Genomic DNA, 13,827 nt, shown 5'->3' on the forward strand with positions numbered 1-13,827 from the left:
AAACGTATTGCCAAATGTTGCAGATGTTTTATTATTTTAATGGTGAACTGAAATTATTGTGTTTTGGCAAAGGTGAAGTGTTATTTGCTATATGCAAATGAAGTGAATTGCATTATCAATATGGAAAGAGAAATGTTTTGTGATCATATTCTTCCAGAATGACGGTGTATGCCTTATGAATGGGAAAATTGGATTACCAAATTTGTGGTTCGAATATTAAATTGGTTGATGTTTAGATTAATGATTAATATAAACAACAAAAGAAAAAATGAGGGATTGTGGGAGAATACCCAAAATATATGTGTTCATATATTTCTTTTCCAAAAAATGTGTTTTGTATAAATGGAATCTGTAGGAGAAAAGAGCTTGCGTGCACAGGTCAAGGAATGACCTACAAAAGAGAGATAAGAAGGTGTTTCATCACTTTAACTGTGACAGCTGTCTAAGATGGCCCTTAGAATTCTCTGAGATGGAAAGCAGACCGTTCCACGGTCTGGGCCGAGAAAGTCTGTGCGGAGTCTTACATTCCATACCATATATGGAAGTGAACATTGATAATATAAGGAAAATGGGACTTGGAGAAGAGAGAGCTGCGCTGGCCAAGAGCGAAGGAGAAGATCTACAAAGGAGAAGATTGTACCATGCCACGACCGGCTGAACAGAGAGGCTTTGTTAAAGTTAATTAGTTCGTTAGTTAGTCAATATCTTGAATTAGTACGTTATCCCCTACCTTTTTGAGTTTTAATAAACAGAAACAAAAGTGAACAAAAGTGGAGTCTTCCTTTATCTTAGATAAGAGGAACAATTCCAAAGTTGGTCTCCTTTGTAGATCTCCTTCGCTCTTGGCCAGCGCAGCTCTCTCTTCTCCACTTTTGTTCACTTTTGTTTCTGTTTATTAAAACTCAAAAAGGTAGGGGATAACGTACTAATTCAAGATATTGACTAACTAACGAACTAATTAACTTTAACGAAGCCTCTGTTCAGCCGGTCGTGGCATGGTACAATCTTCTCCTTTGTAGATCTTCTCCTTCGCTCTTGGCCAGCACAGCTCTCTCTTCTCCAAGTCCCATTTTCCTTATATTATCAATGTTCACTTCCATATATGGTATGGAATGTAAGACTCCGCACAGACTTTCTCGGCCCAGACCGTGGAACGGTCTGCTTTCCATCTCAGAGAATTCTAAGGGCCATCTTAGACAGCTGTCACAGTTAAAGTGATGAAACACCTTCTTATCTCTCTTTTGTAGGTCATTCCTTGACCTGTGCACGCAAGCTCTTTTCTCCTACAGATTCCATTTATACAAAACACATTTTTTGGAAAAGAAATATATGAACACATATATTTTGGGTATTCTCCCACAATCCCTCATTTTTTCTTTTGTTGTTTATATTAATCATTAATCTAAACATCAACCTATTTAATATTCGAACCATAAATTTGGTAATCCAATTTTCCCATTCATAAGGCATACACCGTCATTCTGGAAGAATATGATCACAAAACATTTCTCTTTCCATATTGATAATGCAATTCACTTCATTTGCATATAGCATATAACACTTCACCTTTGCCAAAACACAATAATTTCAGTTCACCATTAAAATAATAAAACATCTGCAACATTTGGCAATACGTTTGCTTTGACACAAATGTTGACTTTTTTATTGAAAAGAAGGGGCTGATCAGTCGTGTTTGAAATTCAAGTATGAAACATTATCTTCTGATGTCTTCATGGCACCTACACTATTTTGCATAGGATTTTCTGCTGTTGTGATAGCTGGGCAGAGTCACAAACTGACCCTGCTTTTCATGTTACATTCTTGCCACTCTTGCTGTGAGCCATAGTAGATTTGAACAAGGCCTTCATCCAATTGTCGTCAACTTGCCTCCTCACTCATCATGAGTATGGAGCAAGTATTGATGTGATGTTGGTTTGACCAGCAAGATGTGGAACAGGGATGCCGGATGCATCCACAATGATGTTGGGACCATGGCGTTCAAGTTGTCCATGGTCCATACCAGGAGCAACCAGCAGAATCGTGCACAGCTGTTGTGAAGAAAAGGCACAGCCGCTCGTTTGTAGCTCCATGCTGGCTCCCCGGAAGTTGGTGAAGTAATAACACCCGTCACCGCATCCCGTGGAAGTTGCAGGTAAACTGTCGTCGTCCTGCCATTGCTGACGTAATGAATGTGAACAAAGTAGGTGATCGCCCTTCTTTCATATGTTGCAGTGTGATCCAGGCCAATGGTCACATAAGTCTCCCTTGGTGAAGGTAAGCATCCATCTCCAAGTTACAAAGGAGAATGTCTTCATCATTCTTTGAGAAGGAGGGTGTATGCCAAGATTAACTTCATTTTAGCCACAAATTTTCTTTTTCGATTTTCTTTCCAGATGTCGTTATCACTCCATTTGAGATGTGACCTGGTCTTTCCTTTACTCTGCCACATTTATATCTGCTCGCCACACAGATTGAATCAGATGGGGTACATTGTAACATGAAATCACTATATTTTAACTAATCATGTATATCTTATAACAGCTTCACACGAATAATATTCAAATCAAGTATGTGTTTTATACTACTAAACTAAGAATAACATCCACAATTGCTTTCAGGTTCATATAATTCAAAAATTAAACTCATGCAGTTATTTTAACACTACTTCAAAGAAAATAAATGCATTATTAGTTGAGTGTATATAAGTAAAATCCCTAACAGGAATATCTAATTCCCAACAAATCTTGCAAACCGCAAACTATGCATAATGTATTATTAGCATAGTCCTCCTCACTTTTTCTTTTTGTTTAACTTATGGTGATATGAGTTCACTGACTCGTAAAACGGACACAATTCACAATGGTCTGTTATGCCCTTATCTTAGCTCTACTGTATTCATTTGCAACATTACTTGATTCAATCTTTTAATCTCAACATTTATGTCGCCATAAAAGTCTTCCTCTTGTGGTTCCACATGTATTTCCTCATTTGTTGCTTCATTTATTTCTGCACGTGGTGCTTCATGCACTATCATAGTGTTATTTGTTATCTTATTCAAACCCACCATCACTAAGGCCTTCAAGCAAGCCATCACTAAAACTATTGCCAATATAACAACTAATCCAACAAACAAGTATTGGAGTATCTTAGCTGCCACTCCTCCGAATGTATTTTCCAACCATGCAAAAGCACCCCCTTTCACATAATCGTGATATCTTGCTCCCTCTTGTCTTATTGTATCGGCTATGTTATAAATGTCTCCCGAATTATCAGGTATATATGTACAACAATCTGTACCAATCACTGCGCATGTACCTCCTTTTTCCGCTAACAGCATATCTAATGCCATACGATTTTGTAATGCCATGGTTCTTGTTGCTGCCAGCTCACTTGTAAGTTGTGTCAATCCACTAGCTGTTTTATTTGCCAATGTTTCTATAGCCAATGCCATTTGCCGTAGCTCATGGCCTGCCTTCCAGGTTCCATAAAATGGAAATACTACCATTCCAACCCATTCTCCCATACTAACCGTTCGTTTTTGTCTAGAATGCAGGATGCGCATTGGTGACTTCATTAACAAGCGCATGTGTGGAAGTACAAACCCAAGAAAACATGTTCCGAACCATCCTGACGGAAGATACGGATATGCCTTGTGTCCACATATAAAATATGTATTATTATATGTCCATGTGTTGTCCATTCCCCAAGTGCCTTCCCAATATAAAGTTAAACCCTTGGTGCCATTTGGTCCTAGTGGGACAGGCATCCTCATCCAGCCCTCTTCAAGACCATAATAGTGGCATTTGGAGGTTCCCATAGACCTATTATGCGCACGCGTCTGGGGTCTGGTGATACACATTAATTCTTTCATTTGTTGTTGAATAGTCACGAAAGAGGGTATTTTGTGCTTATTATATGTAGGTCTATAACTGTCCTTAAATTGGTAACAATTATATCCTCCTTTTTGCCATCCTATCCTTCCTGACATTGAGCCTTCAAAATCAGCTGCTATCAGGGTGTCTGGGAAGCGGCTACATAATTCTGCCCAACCAAAAGAAACTGCCTCCAATGGTACTCCGTTCTCACTAGAATGCGGCATTTGTGTACATATCCAACAATTACTTTCATTTGCTATATCAGCCCTTGTGTGGGCTAAATGTAAAAACGTATTAATCCCGTGTAATCCATCGGGTTCTAAAGGTGTGTCCCTATCTTCCATCAAACTTCTCCTTTGCTTATGTCGTACCGCATAATCATATATTTGTATGTCGGCCACCTATGTTGCGTTTTGTGCTCTCATTAGCCCGAAATAATGCATGCAACACAGAGTCCCCACCACGAGAGAACTCATTCCTAGGATAAATATCACCATTTTCAAGGAGTATCCGAAGTAGAAGTCTCTGTTTTCCCCTGATTTGTCAGCTTGTCTTGATAAGGTCTTTCCCTTTGTCCCACCTGTATCCATCTGTAAAACATGTAAGCTACCCCTTGTATATGTTCATACCTATAACATAATTATATGTCAATGACATTCAACATTATATACCAAACTAACAAGCTTCCTAAAAGGTAAATAAAGAAAAATCCCTTAATACGTAACATAAATCTAATTATTTGCCTTACTCTGATCCCCTTATCTCCCGGGGTCGAACTAAATCCCCTGATCACGAGTGTAGTTGTGATACATTACCACTCATGCCGTACTAATATCAGTAGATAATTGTATGTCATGTAGGCAAATAAATGTCACTATCCCAAGTAGGAATACTATACATGTTGAAAATGCAATGTTTATCAATGCAAGGGGTGTTAAAATGTAATTCAATGAATGTAAATCACGACTATCATTTATCTGCCACTGAATGTTCTGCTGGGCTGCTTGGTGCAGCCTCATTTTCTGTGGGACCATCCACCTTAGCCCCATGTGCTCGCTTGCAATGAGAGGCATGAATCCAACTTGGTCTGCCTTGGCATTTCACTGCAGTATGCGTTGTCAGCAGCACCTGATGTGGTCCTGACCATCGTGGTGTCAACGCAGTTTTTCGTTTGAAAATTTTGATGTACACATAATCTCCAGGTTGAAAAGAATGACACTCATTCTCTGCAGGTTCTGGTAAAGCTTCCTTTACCTGGGAATGAAACATCTTCACGATTTTGGTCAATTCAATACAGAAGGAGTACATCAAATCATCCATCTGATGAATATCCATCTCCTTGATTGTCAAGGGAGGTGAATGAGGTACCCGCATTGGTCTCCCCATCAAGATTTCATGCGGGGATAATCCCGTTCTCCTATTGGGAGTAGCCCTCATCGCGAGGAGTGCAAGTGGAATGGCATCCGGCCATTTCAAGTTGGTGTCCGCACAGATTTTGGCCAACTTGTTCTTTATTACTCCATTATGTCGTTCCACTGCCCCCCGCCGACTGGGGGTGATAAGGACATTGGAGATGAAGGTTTATTTGCATTGCGTTACCCAATTCCTTAACGACTTCTGCTGTAAAATGCGTACCCTGATCAGAAGAAATCCTGCAAGGAACTCCAAAACGGCATATGAAGTCCTTCAACAGAATCTTCACAACTGTTTTGGCATCTGCATGTCGACATGGGTAGGCTTCTACCCACTTCGTAAACATGTCTACAATCACTAAAACAAACTCAAATCCTGTGCACTTGTTCATTTGAATAAAATACATTTGTAAATGTACCAACGGACCTGACGGTGCGGGATGAGCTCCTGGTGTAGTCTTTTCACCTTTTCCTGGGTTATACGCCTGACACACCTGACATGTAGCACAACATTGCTCTGCCACAAGTGTAAATCCAGGTGCATACCATTGTCTTGACACTGATGCACACATTCCTCCTTTGCCTGTATGACTCACTCCATGAGCCAGACGAGCAATCCATGGCAACAACTGGTGAGGAGCGACGACACGCCCATCGCGAGAAGTCCATAATTTAGATTTCTTGTCAAATGTGCATCCAGTCTGTACCCACACATCTTTTTCCCGGACCTCCACCACGTCTTGCATAGCACTGACATCTTGCAGCGTCGGGGTGTTTTCAGGAATCCTGAGAGGTCCCTGCATAATCACTGGGTCTTGGTCAAAATATGCCGCATGCTTTGCTGCTTCATCCTCCCTTGCATTGCCCTGCGAGACCTCATCTCTCCCTCGTGTGTGGGCCTCACATTTGACCACTGCAATTGCTGATGGTAGAAGGATTGCTACCAAAAGGCTAGCAATCAGCTCTCCGTTCTTAATGTGGCTTCCTGAAGATGTCAAAAAGCCTCTTTGTTTCCAGAGAGCACCATAATCATGAACAACCCCATGCGCATACCTGGAGTCTGTATAAATGGTGACCCTCTGGCTTTCCGCTAAACAACAGGCTCTAGTTAACGCATAAAGTTCTGCCTGTTGAGCCGAGTAAGTGTTTGGTAATTTCCCACTCTCCCATGTCTCAGAATCTGTGCATACCGCATACCCCGTCAATAGTGAACCATCCAATGCTCTTGATGATGATCCATCAACATATAGTACCAGATCTGCGTCTGGGATGGGAATGTCCTTTAAGTCAATGTGAGGCACTAGTGCATGTGCCAATACCTCCTCACAATCATGGGGCTCACCATATTCCTCTGTTGGCAACATAGATGCTGGGTTCAGCATTTGACAACGCTGAATGGTAAGGTTTGATGGCGTCAATAACCCAAGTTCATACGTCGTAGCCCTTGATGCTGAAAGGTGCTGTGTTCCTGCCTTCAGCAAAACCATCGTCACCGCATGCTCAACAAGAAGAATTAAGGGACACCCCAGGACTAATGTAGCCGTGGCTTCTACTGCATATGATGCTGCTGCCACTGCTCGCAAGCACTGTGGAAACCCTCGTGCCACTGGATCCAATCGAGTACTGTGATAGGCTATGGGGCGCAGTTTTCCCCCATGTTTTTGCGCCAACACCGATTGGGCAAATCCTCCTTTTTCATGTGAATAGAGGAAGAAATTTTTTTCATAATCCGGCAGTCCTAAAGCAGGAGCTGATGCCAAAGCCTCTTTCAATGTCGTAAAAGCTTGTTCAGCCTCCGGGGTCCATTTCAAAGGATTTGGACTATTTGGTAAGCTGATGTCCAACAGGGGGCGAGTCAGTAATGCGTAATCAGCAATCCACTGATGGCAAAACCCTGTTGTCCCCAGGAAAGATTTCATCTGCTTGACAGTTGTAGGCTTCGGGAGGGTCCTGATCGCCTTTACACGTGCAGGGCACAGTCGTCTCGTGTTTCCTTTCAAAATATGTCCTAAATATTTGACCTCTTCCTTACAGAATTGCAACTTATCTCTCGAGGCCTTGTGGCCTTTATCTGCCAATGCCGACAGCAACACAACAGTGTCCTGCTCACATGCTTCCCTTGAAGTTGAGCATATGAGAAGGTCGTCAACATATTGTACCATCACTGAACCTCCAGGAAATTCAATGTCGCTGAGGTCTTCATGGAGAGCACGCGAAAACAAAGTTGGGCTCTCTGTGTACCCTTGTGGTAAAACAGTCCAAGTAAACTGTAAACCTTCATACGTGAATGCGAACAAATAACGCGAATCCTCATGAATGGGTACGCTAAAGAACGCCGAACATAAGTCCACCACAGAGTAGAACTTTGTATTGCATGGAATACTTGACAATACAGTGATCGGATTAGGGACCACCGGATAGGCTGGGATGACACAATCATTAATTGCTCGAAGATCCTGTACAAATCTCCAAGTAGTCTTGCCTGGCTTCTTCACAGGTAAAATAGGAGTGTTGCACATGCTTACAGTGCGAACTATAACTCCCTGATCCACCAATGATCGAATCACTGGTGCAATACCAGCTTTTGCCTCTGGTCACAATGGATATTGCCGCTTTCTAGGCAGTGGCTTAGAATCGTCCACTGTGATCCTTACAGGTGCAATACTCTTGATCCGTCCCACATCATTCGGGTGCGTTGTCCACAAGCATGTTGGTATTTGATCAAGTAGGTCCGAGTCACCGTTGGTGTCGGAGCTGAGCAGATATACCCCAACATCGTCAGTGTCATCTAATTCAAAAATCATGTAGAAGGTGGAAGAAAGCACCTGCTCTTCGAGCTGCCAGCAAAATCCATTTCCATCGACGTCATAGAGTGGGGCGCATTGAATGTCTCCCATGTATCCCATATTTTTACACTCTTTCATAGTTGCAATCATTGTTCCAACATATTTTGCTTCATAGCCTTCTGCCACCGCTAAGGTGACGTGTGGGGTCGTTGTATCGGGTTGATTCCACAGGAGTTGTTGGTCTGACGTCAAAGAAACTGACATGCCAACTCCCTGTCGTCCTACCCACAACGACATCAGATGTACATCATACTTGGTGTGCAGGTATTTAGAAACCTGCTCTGAATAGGACACCTCCTCTCCTGTAGTATAAGATGTCGTACAGTGAAGATCAGTCTGCCATGTCAGAGAGTCCATCAAACATTGGTCTACCCATTCCCGTACTTCGGGCATTTCATCCTTCAGTGTCATAAAACTAACACACAAAAGTTCCGCCATTGTTTTATCATCGATGTCCCATCGATGTGTTCTTGGTCTTGTCAGGCTGTCTAGCACCTCATAAAAAAAATCGTGGGAGTGTTCTGGCATTTCTAGATACACTCCATCTTCATTACAGATGACAGTACAATTCAATTTGCACAATAAATCTCTTCCCATCAAATTTACTGGAACCCCCGTCGCCACAAGAAAGGCATGTTGTGCAGTCAACGGGCCATATTGGACACGCAATTCTTCCGTGACAGGCGTGAGTATGGGAACCCCTGATACTCCTACCACCTTCGTATAGTGTTTTGACAATGGTACATTGGGAAAATCTGCTTGTCGTAACGTGGAACGCGTGGCACCCGTATCGACTAGAAAAGGAGCCTTGCGTCCACCTACTGTCAAATTAACACTTGGTTCCTGTGCAGCCGACCTTGAGATTAAAGGAAGCGCTGCCACTTGATCATTCCGGTCTAGGCAAAGAGGTGTTGCAAGACCATCTATTCTGTTGAGATCCTCCCTGAATTGGGGCGTTCCTCAATGGAACCCTATTTGTTGACGGAGGCGGTGGTAACTGATAGTATCCCTGTCCCTGGTTTCCCTTGCGAAATTGTCTTTTGTTGGCATATGGGCATGTCCTCTTCCAATGCCCCATTTCTCCACAATTGAAACACCGGTTTCTGTCGTTGACTGGTCTGTCCACCTGTGCACTTGTATTGCTGGGCTGCATCTCTAGATCCCTGAGTTGCCACTGCGATCTCTGGTTATCTCCTGAAACACGAAAAAATTCTCTGTACTGTTCTTTTTGGGGAGACAAATGGGAATCAGATGGGACAACTGTCACTTTTATTCCTATTTTCGAGGGCATTTGTGCATTTATCTCCTCCACTGTATCCCGTATTCTTTTTAGTTTAAATTCTAGGTCCGTCATCCGTTCTTGCTGTTCCCATTTCCTGGATTCAACATCCCAATAATGGAATGCAAGCCAGTCTACTGTGAAATTCTGTTGCTTCCTGGCTTTCAATTCTTGTCCTAATCTCTCCAATCGACTTCGCTCAAATGTACCATCTTTTGGAAACTCCTTAGCATGTCCCTTTGTCCACAAATACCAATTTTCAACCTCTCTAATAACCTCTTCACCATATCGGTCGTACATATAATTGATACAAACACCTCTTTGGGACAAGTCCAATTGACCTTGCTTCTCCTTGCCGACTCCACTCCCCATTACACCTGTGTGTGAGTAACACTCTATATGCATGCAATGTACCAGATAACTACCAAGACCACTTTAGATTACACTTGCACCCACTATCGACTGTGTGTACTGCAAAAATCGCTGAAATTTGTTCCACCTTATACAGAGCAATGTTGAATGCACGATTTCCTAGCTTATTTCCTATAAGCTCGACTCCGTAGTCTCCCAGGAAGTATCTCTCCACCTTTGCAATTGATGACTTCAAGTGATTGCCAGAGAGTCTCCCTGTCCTGTGGCTTGTCCACACCCCAATCGCACCGATCGGTGTTGTCGTTGGGTCAAATGGATCAGTAAAAATGGGTGAATCCGCAGAGATCCCGTGCTGTTGAAGGGGAAATCACACAGAAAATAACCACATATATAATATAACTATATCAACTCACCACCTTGCCCTTTTCCAAGGTTGTCTTCACATTAATGTCTCACAAATATCTCAAAACTTCTTTCTGGAGACTTCACCTTCATCAATCAATCAATCAATCAATCAATTCAATTAAATCAATTCATCAATATTCATCAATAAATCACATTAACCAATCAGATAACTCTATACCTAAGCGTTTCCCAATGTTGCCAGAACAGTTCCATCCACTGATGGAGATATATGATCATTGGTCGTCACCTTTGACCTATACCTTTTGTCAATTGACAAATCACCGTTCTGCCTCTGGATCATATCTGACATTTTTCAATCTTGTCTGGTCATTATATCACAAATTCAACTTTAGCAACCACTGAAGGCAACCCAACCCTTCATTTGTGAAATAGTCAGCCAAGATTAATCAAACAGGTATGAAACAGGTCACTGAGAAAATGTCCCAATTTAAATGGTACCCAAACTTCTTGACAATTAAAATTTCGTAATTTATAATATTTGCCAATTTTAATCCAAGCATACTGAAATTTTGACACTTCAGTTAACCCTATTACTCGTCATGCTTCATTAATCTCACAGGGCGCAAAAGTTGTTCTTTAAGCCCGTGCAAGCATTTTACACCGAAACCTCATGATCGCATTCCTGTCAATCATAACATCATGATTTTAAAATTATTATCATAATCGTAGTCATGCCATAATCATCCATTTGAAAAACCCAAACATTTCCTGTATCACCACATCCACGTGGTATAATCAACAATGAAAAATAAAACTGCATATAGCAAAAGGCTACCTCCTGACCACTCAGTATACCTATTTACAAGAAGTCATAGCAATATCGAATAATCGTTAAAAACTTTTAAAATTTTAAAATCGCTTCTATTTCGCCTGCCGCTTTGTCGTTCCAAAGAATCGTAAAATATAATCAACAAACAAAAAAATACACTAGGTTGACCATATCACAATATTACACCATTTCAGTTGACATGAAAAATCGTCATGATGTCTGAAATGTTCCAGGGTTTCTGCACACCTAAAAAAGAGAGGTATGCTTTGTGGTGTTGCCCACCTACCACATTGAATATACCATTTCAGTATCGTATTGATTGCTGAAATGTTCCAGGGTTTCTGCACACCTAAAAAAAGAGGTATGCTTTGTGGTGTTGCCCACCTACCACGTTTAATGAAATTACACCATTTCAGTATCGTCATGATTTCTGAAATGTTCCAGGGTTTCTGCACACCTTAAAGAGAGGTATGCCTTGTGGTGTTGCCCACCTACCACATATATAATACAATAAACATTTCTGCCGTTCAACAGAACAAACATTTCCTGTATAAGCATTTCAAAATAAAGAAGAAGAAGAATTCATTTTCAAATCCAAACCAAAATCAATCCTTCATTGAAAAATAAAGAAGAAGAGAAAGAATTAAATGAGAGCTTGACATAGGACCAAGCCACAATTAGGGGTATTAATACTGTGCGAAATACGACACTCATTTTATTATCCTAAAGATAACTGTGTATTATTGGTCGCACTCATTACTTTAATGTTTTTTATATCTTTTTCCCTTTCAAGGCTTTCAGAGATTTTTATGTTCATGCTGTCCCCTGCCTTGATCTATCTGTGCGAACCGTTACACTCATCATTTCACCATTTGAACTGTGTCGTATCATCGCACTCATCACTTTAGCACTATGGGGCCATGGTTTGAGGGAGAGGGGGAAAAGAAAAGAGAAGTGAGACAAAAAATAAAAATTGAATAAAAATAATAAGAGAGAAAAAAATGAAATAAAAAATGAGAGTTCGCTCTGCAGGACTTTTCACACCGTGGACGTGCCCCTTTGTTCACAGGCGTCCACACTCTATATCTCTCAGACATTGACATCCATTTACAGATCTGTATGCAATCGATATTCCATTAAAAAACTTACAAAATGGGTCAGATCTCCGTGTACCAGCTTCCCCTGGGATTTCATATTCACAATTCAAGACAGCCGCGCGCGCGCGTGCGTACGTGTTACATCACACACAATCGCATGGTCCTTCCCTCGCGCAAAGCGATTACCACACTGACGTCATCCCATTGTTAAACTCAGCACCACAATGACGACTCAATCCAGCACATGGTTCTAATAGAGTATATAAAAACAAAACTGCCTTTATGTGCACAAGACCACCTCACTTTAGCGGGTCTGGAAAAAGAAAAAAAAATCCGAGCCCGTTCGTAATTTATCGACAGGGAAAAAATAAAAGCATTTGCCATTAATTGTGAATTAAAATACACAGTACTCGCACGCCCATGCTTCGACCAGCGAAGCAATGGAACATGTTACCGTGCATGCTGTGTACCAGTAAGGTACATATATATATTAAGTGCATACATGAAGTGTACATGTCACGTCCCCACTCGCCCGTGTACGTGCGTGCGGATATGTATAATTTCACGGCACAAAAATGCGATCTCCATTTCTGGATTTTGACGTACTTGTACACTGCCCCAGCGATGTCGTGGTCTATTTACGTTTTACCTCTTAACAAAAATTTCAAAACCCATATTCCTATATTTACACTATGAATACGTTCTTATGAATCCATATTTCGTTACTATTGTCACAGATTTCGTATCGTCACACGATTACCCAAAAAAAACACCTAATCAGTACGCTATGTCCACACTCATAATTATCACCACGCAAACAAACTCAGATGTCCGCATTACTTGTCCCTTTTGATGTCTACCCAACTATGGGGGACTATTTAAAGTCGCTTTACATCTTAATTCAGACCAAATAATCCACTAAATCGATCCCAAAAAAATTAAAAAAATTCAAACGCTGCTGGATTCGAACCGACGTCCTTTTCATCGTTCATCAACGTGTTTACCCACGAGTCAATTCTTAAGCTAGAACACTAAAAAAAAACAAATATATCTATATAGGTGTCGGAGAGCAGATGCTGTGCGCCCCCGCCGATATGCTGCACTCGTGCTTTTGGGATTCACGATCCTATTACGATCCCAAAAGCATGCTGTCCCATTCTTATCCAGAACTTCACCAAAATCGAATCATTTCGTCCTTGTCACAGACGCTACACCCCTGCCAAATCTCGTCCGAATCCGTCCACAACTTTGAGACCCTCGCATATTCGTTAAAAAATCAATAACTACACAGGTTCTTTATCGTATTGTACAGATGACAAAAACGGGATGCTTACCCTTAATCTTCTCGTCCTGCACAGTCGATCCTCGTACTTGGCCACCAACTATGGAATTGTTCCTCTTATCTAAGATAAAGGAAGACTCCACTTTTTCTTTTGTTTCTGTTTATTAAAACTCAAAAAGGTAGGGGATAACGTACTAATTCAAGATATTGACTAACTAACGAACTAATTAACTTTAACGAAGCCTCTCTGTTCAGCTGGTCGTGGCATGGTACCATCTTCTCCTATGTAGATCTTCTCCTTCGCTCTTGGCCAGCGCAGCTCTCTCTTCTCCAAGTCCCATTTTCCTTATATTATCAATGTTCACTTCCATATATGGTATGGAAGACTCCGCACAGACTTTCTCGGCCCAGACCGTGGAACGGTCTGCTTTCCATCTCAGAGAATTCTAAGGGCCATCTTAGACAGCTG

At 41.5% G+C, this 13,827-nt stretch overlaps 1 protein-coding gene across 1 annotated transcript in view; it reads left to right on the forward strand.

Annotated features, from left to right (window-relative positions):
* The window catches only part of DDX46 (DEAD-box helicase 46), a 180,923-nt gene that overhangs the window by 101,757 nt on the left and 65,339 nt on the right, over positions 1 to 13,827 (forward strand). The window lies entirely within an intron of this gene.

The sequence above is a fragment of the Myxine glutinosa genome, chromosome 8, assembly GCF_964187855.1.
Source record: "Myxine glutinosa chromosome 8, kmMyxGlut1.1, whole genome shotgun sequence".
Lineage (NCBI taxonomy): Eukaryota > Metazoa > Chordata > Myxini > Myxiniformes > Myxinidae > Myxine > Myxine glutinosa.